This window comes from Melozone crissalis, unplaced genomic scaffold, assembly GCF_028551555.1.
Source record: "Melozone crissalis strain CALT ecotype California unplaced genomic scaffold, PUWL_Pcris_2 ptg000004l_1, whole genome shotgun sequence".
NCBI classification, from domain to species: Eukaryota; Metazoa; Chordata; class Aves; order Passeriformes; family Passerellidae; genus Melozone; species Melozone crissalis.
The window spans coordinates 20,877,228-20,885,159 of record NW_026535782.1 but is presented as its reverse complement, the minus strand read 5'-3'; positions in this window follow the sequence as shown (position 1 = coordinate 20,885,159).

The window sequence follows — 7,932 nt, the reverse complement described above, 5'->3', positions numbered from 1 at the left end:
CCCCTTTCTGGCTTGTATTCATTGGTGCAACACTGCTCTTTCTTAACCAATTGCTGTAGTGCATCCTAACAACCCTATTTTCTGTATAATTTATACTTCTTCCCAAGAAACTGAGAAAAAAAATCGCACAAATTAATTTTTCTTCAAATAAAATTTTCAGAATTAAATAGGTCTGTCCAAATCCTTTAGTTGTGGTTTTAATGATATATTTCACCTTCTTCCAAACTATTTTTTCTCTTCTTCTCAATTTGTGTTTACAGTACAACACAGTTAATTTTTAAAAGATGTGGGAAATGAACTTAAACTTAAGGTAATTCAGGGAAAATCTGTAATTAAAAAGTAACTTTAAAGCATAACCCAAATAAACCAAACATTAATCCAAAGAGGAAAATATTAATAAGCCTTTATGAAGAATGTATTCCTTTCATTTCCAGGCTAAATCGCAGGCCTACCTAGTTGAAAGGTGAAGATGGCTCATCTGTTAAATAGCTATTGGAGCTATCTGATATATGATGATTAATTATAATATGCAAAGTTTGTCCCAGGCGTACAGACCTCATAAAGCTGAAGACAACACAAGTGCATTATTAGCTTCCATCACAGTGGTAAAATAAGCCAACTTGACCTAATTATCAATTTTTAAAATATATGGATGTGATCATAATGAGTGTTCTGACAGCATGTAATGACAGAATTTAAGTATTCATATTTTTATCTGTAGTCCTTCATTTGGTTTAGTTGGAAAATGTAATGCTTGATTTGCCAGGAAATCTAGAAATATGGTTCCAGACTCAGATGATTTTTACTGTATTACATACTGAGGCTGCCCCTGGGAAGGTATTTATTTCTTTTCTCCTTGTCAATAATGAATGACCCTACAAAGCAGAAACCTTATTAGAGTCTATGTTTAATGATTGCCCTAGTGATATGAGTGGTCTGGTAACAAATTGAAATGTCAGACACTCTAAGACCCTCTAATAATATTGAAATCTGCCAGCCCCTATTACTGCCTTCAAACTGTATTATCCTGTGGTAATAGATCAGCTACTTTCCCTAATACAGTTACCACGTGGGACACTGCAGAACAATCCTCTTGATCAAAAGAGTCACAAAAGGAGTGGAACAGTGGGCAAAAATGAGGTATTGTCATAGCAAGTCATGATGAACCCACTTCATTAAGGTGGAAAACTGCCCGTAAAGGGGGCTGTGATTGATCTTCATTCTGGTGTGTCATCCTGTAAAAAGAAAGAAGTAACTTTCAAATTTGAAGGAACAGGATTTTGTCTCTCTCATCCTCTCCCTCCCGTTGTCCCTGTTTTAACGGATTATCTTACTCCATAAGCTCCTTTTATAGGTCCAAGTGCAATCCAATGTGTCCCAGCATTGTCATAAGAAAACACCCAAGAAACAGAAACACTATTTTGTCATTATTTCCAATAACTCCTCTGCATTTTTACATGGAGAGGATGACATTATTTTTTTCCTCTTTCCAAATCATAAAATAAGGAGTATCAATTAAAAAAAGTAACCTTTATAATTTTAACAGGGAAAGCAAAAGAAACAGCAATTTTAACTATTGAAAAAACAGAATCACATCCTTCTTCCTTAGGACTTGTCCCTCCCTCGCTGAATTATGCTAATGCATAGAGGTCATATTTACATGGCATCATTAATTGCTCTTGAATTGGAGATTTGTGCATAGATTTATCCATAAGATTAGAATGATAAAGAGAACTCTTAGTAATCTCAGACTGTATTAAAGCACTTGTTTCTCTTGAAGCTAATGAGAACCTCTCTTTCTGTTGTTGAAGGCTCTGAATTGTGCTTGCCTGTGGGAATCTTTGCCCCCTTCCTTATTATGGAAAAGAAGATGAGGTTAGATAGGAAGTCTGCCAAGTTATAGTTTCTAGGTCCTCCATTTTTTAGAGGGATATCTTTCTCAACCAGGGTACAGCCAGCCCAAGGTCATCTTTCAAACCTTGTAACTATACAGCTGAAGTAACTTGGATTCTGACTCTCTAGCCACTCTTCTGAAATGCCTGGAACATCCACAGGTTGTGCCTCATAACATACCTAAGGGCACACTTATGTGCTGAGTAGACTCCTCCTGTGGCCTTCTGTCTTTCTCCTGCCCATTTCCAAATAACATATCAGCTGATGTGGGACAAAGTAAATACTTCAATGTTCTTCCCAGGGGAGTCCTGAGCAGAGCAAGAGAGATAGGTAGGAGATTTATATGGAGTCTGAGTTCAGGTTTGCACACAGCTGAGTGTGGGAGCACACCAGGCTTCAGCACTGTAGGATCTGAGCTCTAAAAGCCTCTATACCATAAGCCCCTAGATGAACAATCAGGATTTATACATTTGAGATATGTATATATATATATATGGCATGTACCACCTGTGTGGAGAGGAGCATCAGCCTGTTTCTATGTCTTCTGCCCTATCCGGCTGCAATCTTCCCAGCAGTACCTCCTTCTATGTGCTTTCTGCCCTGCCCAGTGTCTCCTTGTGTTCCTCCATGTTAAGGTTTTGGATGACGCTGTAATCAAACTACTGAATCATAAATTTCAGTTATCTTTTCTCTAGAAACCATTTAAAGTCACATCCTAGTGCAGGAGGGTCTCTAAAACTCTTAGTTATAACTGACCCTAACTCATGGCTGTAACAAGAAAGATCAAAGTTACAGCCTGGCTTCAGAAAGATTCCCTGCAGGAACAGAAACCTGGGAGATTTTGCAAGGAGTTTTGTGTGAGGTATAGTTAAATTCGCCTCTGTTCTGAAAAAAAAGTGACCTTGTGAAAATACCTCCATGTTTATTGTCATTTCATCAAACAGGCATAGCTCACAAACAAAAAGATGGCCTTTGTATCTACCATTCCTGCAAAGTCACCGTGGGCTTTTACTGTCAGCTGTTAGCTTCCCCCCATTTTGCCTGCCATCAGCAGCAATAAAGACCTGCAGGCCAAATGAGTCCCCCTGAGACGGCTGTGTAACACACTGACTTATAATTGTGCTCTCATTGACACCCCTGCAGCTCCCTTAATGTCAGTGGTTTTCTGCCTGATCTTAGCAAATATTTCACTGAGGACATACAAAAGGTGTGGTAGCTTGCAGCTCTTTGCTGCCTTATTCTGTGAGGAAACTGTAGGGAAAACGAAGTACGCTCTAAAAATCAGTTAAATTTTCATTCTCATGGTATGCATTTCATGCTTGATGAATTCTGCAGAAATTCTTTCCATTGTTTAACAAGACTGAACTGCTTCTATCTATCTGAAAAATACATAAAAGCTTGATTTGTTTTCCCCCAGGGGCAGCTTTTGATCATGAACTGCACTTGGAAAGGCCCTACCCGACTGTGAAATGTGCCCGAGGACCGGGAGGGCCAGCATGGTCTCACTGTGGGCTGGGTCCTACTCTGACCTGACAGAGAATGCTCCTCAGCTCTGTTCCACCCACTGCCAGGAGCTCCTGTGAGTTCCCTTTGGAGCTGAAGGCAAAGGCACCACTTGTCAGGCATGAAGTTAAGAATCAACCCCAAGGATTACATACCTATTCCACTGAGCACAGATGTGCTAGTGGCTTGGATTTTCAAATTAAAATTTCAAATCTACCATCCAAGATTGTTTGAGACAAAATGCTTATAAGTTTTACCAGCTGAGATTTGCTTGGGGACATTTTTTTCCTGACATGGGATGTGCTTCCATTCATTTCTGAGTGCAGAAATAGTTAAACAAGGTGTAAATAATGTCAGACAAATCAAGAATACACTCACTCATGGATACAAATTTTTTTACACTCTTTGTTCAACTCCGTTGGAACTCTTAACCTGAATAAAATTGAAAGCTCCGGAAAAAAAATCTTAATGTTTTGTCATGTACCTGATTAGCTTGGTTAGAAACCAAAGGATTTCATAAACATTCATGGTTATTTTGTATTTAGCATTCTGTAGTAACCCATGTTGTTGAACTGAACATATATTAAGTGTCTTACAGATTTTGTCATACAGTTTTTCATACAGCATAATTTATAATTCTGAATGTCCTTCTGTTTTAGTAATTTCCTTTTATCCCCAGTGGCCATTTTCACTCTTGCTGTATCTATTGTGAGATGGCATATGCAACCTTTGGGCATGCAGGATATTAATCCATCTTTGATCACATTCCCCTGTGTATCCTCCCCACAGCTTCCTGATTTTCATCCAGAATGAACTCTGAAAGAATTCAACATCTTTATTGTTATTATTATGATTGGTTCACTTTGACTGTGGTTGAGAACATGAGGTCAAATAGGTTCTTTTTTAGTTCACTGCTTTTTTTTTATTCTTTTAAACATTGCTCCTGTACTTTGAAACTGATTCCATAGAAGTTTCTTCTTCTTTTATTGCTTTTGTTTTTATTTTCCTGAATCTGTTTACTTCATGGAAGTAAATATCGAACGCACAGCTGTGACACAGATCTTCTAAACTTAATATAGGTATCAAAGAAGGAAAAGGTTTTTTCTGTCATCACCATCCTATCAATGTAGGGCTGCTTCTCCAAAGTTATCTTGCTCATGGCCCCTGCTCAAAAAAACATTCCACAAGTAAGATCCTCCAGATATTATGACTAGTTTACACTAGTAAATGTTAATTTTTTTGTTCTTGTATCTTAATAAAGATGACAACAGGACTACATGTGTTTCTTTTGCAGGATTGAACTGCTCTTTTTTTCAGGCATTTGTAGGACTTTCTTTGCTGTGGCATACATAGGTTATGGAATTGTCCTTTGTCACTTTCTCCCATCCTTGAATGTGTTGTTTTCTCTGAGCTCACTCTACTTTGCCTGCTTTTAGATTCTGTATCCCAAATGCCAGAGACAATTTACACACCAGAAGCTATCTGTAGAAATTTCACCCCACAAATACATCTGAGTTAGGGGGTTGTCACGTACATTTGTCTTGGAGCTAAATTGGTATCCCTCATAAAACCTGGTGGCTTGAATCTCTCTGCTTATGAGCCAGTGCCTCTGCATTTTCAGCCCACAGCTGTGCTACCCTTTGCACCCATCCTGTTGGGAATGCTCCTATGCCATTTGTTGCCCATTGTTACCTTGAGGCTTTTGCCTTCTATTGAACTTGTGGCTTCCCCCAGCCCAAGTTATTCTTCCCTCGTGGCATGCATTAGCTTGCTTTTTAACAAGCTGAATCTCACTTTGGTATTCTCAGCCTGTATTTCTCTGAGCTGCTCTACATTACATTTCTTGATCCTGACTTGTATAATGTCTCCCAATTTAGCATCATCTGCAAATTTAATGAATGTGGTTTTATTTTGCAATCTTCATGACTGTCAATAAAGGTGGTAAAGTAAATGTTGGTCCTACTTTAGGTCTCTGTGGCTCTGCACTTCCCCCTTCACATCCATGCCTGATTCCCCTGCCCCTCAGACTCTCTGGGCTGCAGTGCCTGGCAGTACTCTCTCCTTTGTGGACTTCCACATAAATCTAGTCTGCATGTTAATTTGCTATAGAACAGGTTCACCAAAATCCATATCTGTAATATAGACAGTACTTCAGACATCCAGAGGCTGAGGAAACATCACAGAATGCAGTGATGAGTTAAATCTGATAGGTCTGCAACCCAACTCTCATGCAATACTTGCATTAGATCATGGTAGTGCACCGCATGTCTTGAAACAAGTGTCAACCAAATTTTGACTTCGGATTGGTTTTGATAAGCATGTGGGATATTTTCCCCTCTACATATAGAAGGCAGTTTTTAGTGTGGATTCAAGTAGACCACATCATCTGTAAGGCTGTTACCTTAAGGGTAGCCCACATCATCTGTACACTCATTCTTCCAGAACAGGCATCTTGATATTGCTCCACAGCAAGGGGTGAACAGCCAGTGGGAATTGTTTGTGACTTTGCTGACATGGTTTGCTATCATGACTGAGAAGCCATCTCACTAAGCAGCACAGAATCCAATCATACATGGAAATTCACTGGCAAAGTAAACTGGTTTTACAGAAATTGTCCTCAGAGGGTTCATAGAGGTTATAGCAGAAGATTGAAGGGGAAAATATTTTTTGGGTTTTTTTCCTTTTACATAAGACATGTCTTTCAAATAAGGGTTTATTAAAGATTAATAGGTACTTGGCAACTTTTTATCTCAACAAATATATACCAGATATTTAGGCCAATAACAGAAGGAAAAGAGAGAATGAGTAATAAATATATGGTGATATAAGTATTATCAGCAATGAGAGCTGCTTCTGGTCCAGTTACCAGTAGTAGGATCATACCATTTTAAAGCTGTGGAAAGCACAAAAGAAAGAAGAAATTGGGATGAAAGCCAGAAAAAAGGCCAGGTGATCTAGAAGATGGGTTACTAGTTTACATCTTCCAGTTTTCTGCAAAGCCCCAGCCTATGCCCATGCCCTCTGCACATCACACAACCTCCTCTACAAAATAGATCAATGTCATAAAATCATGGAATCATGGATTGGAAAGGCCCTTGAGGATACCATCTAGTCCCAATCTCTCCCCCACCATAGGGGATACCACCCACTAGATCAGGTTGCTCATAATCACAGACTAATTTGAGGCCTGCAGATAGCAGCATGATCAGGCAGTAGTTTTAGCTTGAAGCTGTCTGCTAGCTCCTCCAAAGGCAAACATAGTTCAAGTATTTAGTAACTAATGTCTTCCCTTTCCTAGTAAGGGAAATTTTAAGAAAGGCAATTTACTCAGAGATTACATTCAATTATGCACAGGTAGATTTCTAGGTACTACCCCCAAAATAATCAGTCCCCAGTCACCCTCTAACTGTGGTGCAGACTTTTGCATCAACAAAGTACTCATGACTAGTAGAAAGTATAAAAAGCCTGCAGAATTTTATGCCTGTGTAGCTCTTCAACTTTCCTACCTAATATTCTGTTGTGAAAAATAGATTAAACATCAGCAGCATATTTCAGTCTCTAGACATTTTTGTGCCTGGTTATTTTTAAAACATCTTTTTCTATTTTGCTTTCTTTCCCTCCTTTTTTTTTTTTTTTTCATTGACATATTTATAAATGTTCTTTTCTTTTCCTCTATACCTGTAGCTGGCATTTACCTCAACTTTTTTTTGTTCTCAGCTGTGGCTGAATATTCTTGCTTCATTGCCTCCTTCCTTCTTCATTTCCAGTTGACAGCATCATTGTAAAGACGAGCTAAAAAGAAAATTGGAAATGCTGCTTACTTCACACCTATGCACTAAGTGCCCCAGCCATGCAGTCTCACAGAGAAGCTCACAATGAGAACACGTGCACCACAGACAGGTCTTTTCTCTGCAGATCTCAACATATCTTGCAGGGACAGCTGGTGTTTAGCAATGCTATTGTGTTGCTGTGCAAAGTGTCCTTGAGCAGATTGATACAGGACAAGATTCACTCTATCACATATACATTTTAAATCTTATTTCTTATTCATCCCTACTTATCATCCTGAGGTAAGTCCTGATCCTTTCCCATCAAACATGTAATGCTTTTTCTGACTAGGTGAGTTGAGAATGACTTCTGGAGGATGGACCTCAGAGTGGGTTGCAGGTATTTGTCATAGAACTGTGTCCTGTTTCCAGAGGTCCGTGCATGGGAGACTGCAAATCTAAGGGTGTGCCTGGTGGAGGTCAGGTATAAATCATCACAAATATATCTGCTGCTTTAATGTCCTGCTTCCATTTTGGGAGTATTTCTGGAGGAGGAGGCAGAAAGTGAGTAAATAACAGAAGGAATGACTTCATTTTTGCCTGATCTATAAGGTCTGTATCTTTCTGAGCAGTGGGAGTTATTTTTAGTGATTTGCATCACTGGCTCTTGGCAGCCATGGCAACTAAAATCCTCTCCTACCCAGCAAAAACAGGGAAAGGAGAGAAGACAACTTCACTCTTACCCTGCCCTCACTTTCCTGGTTTCTGT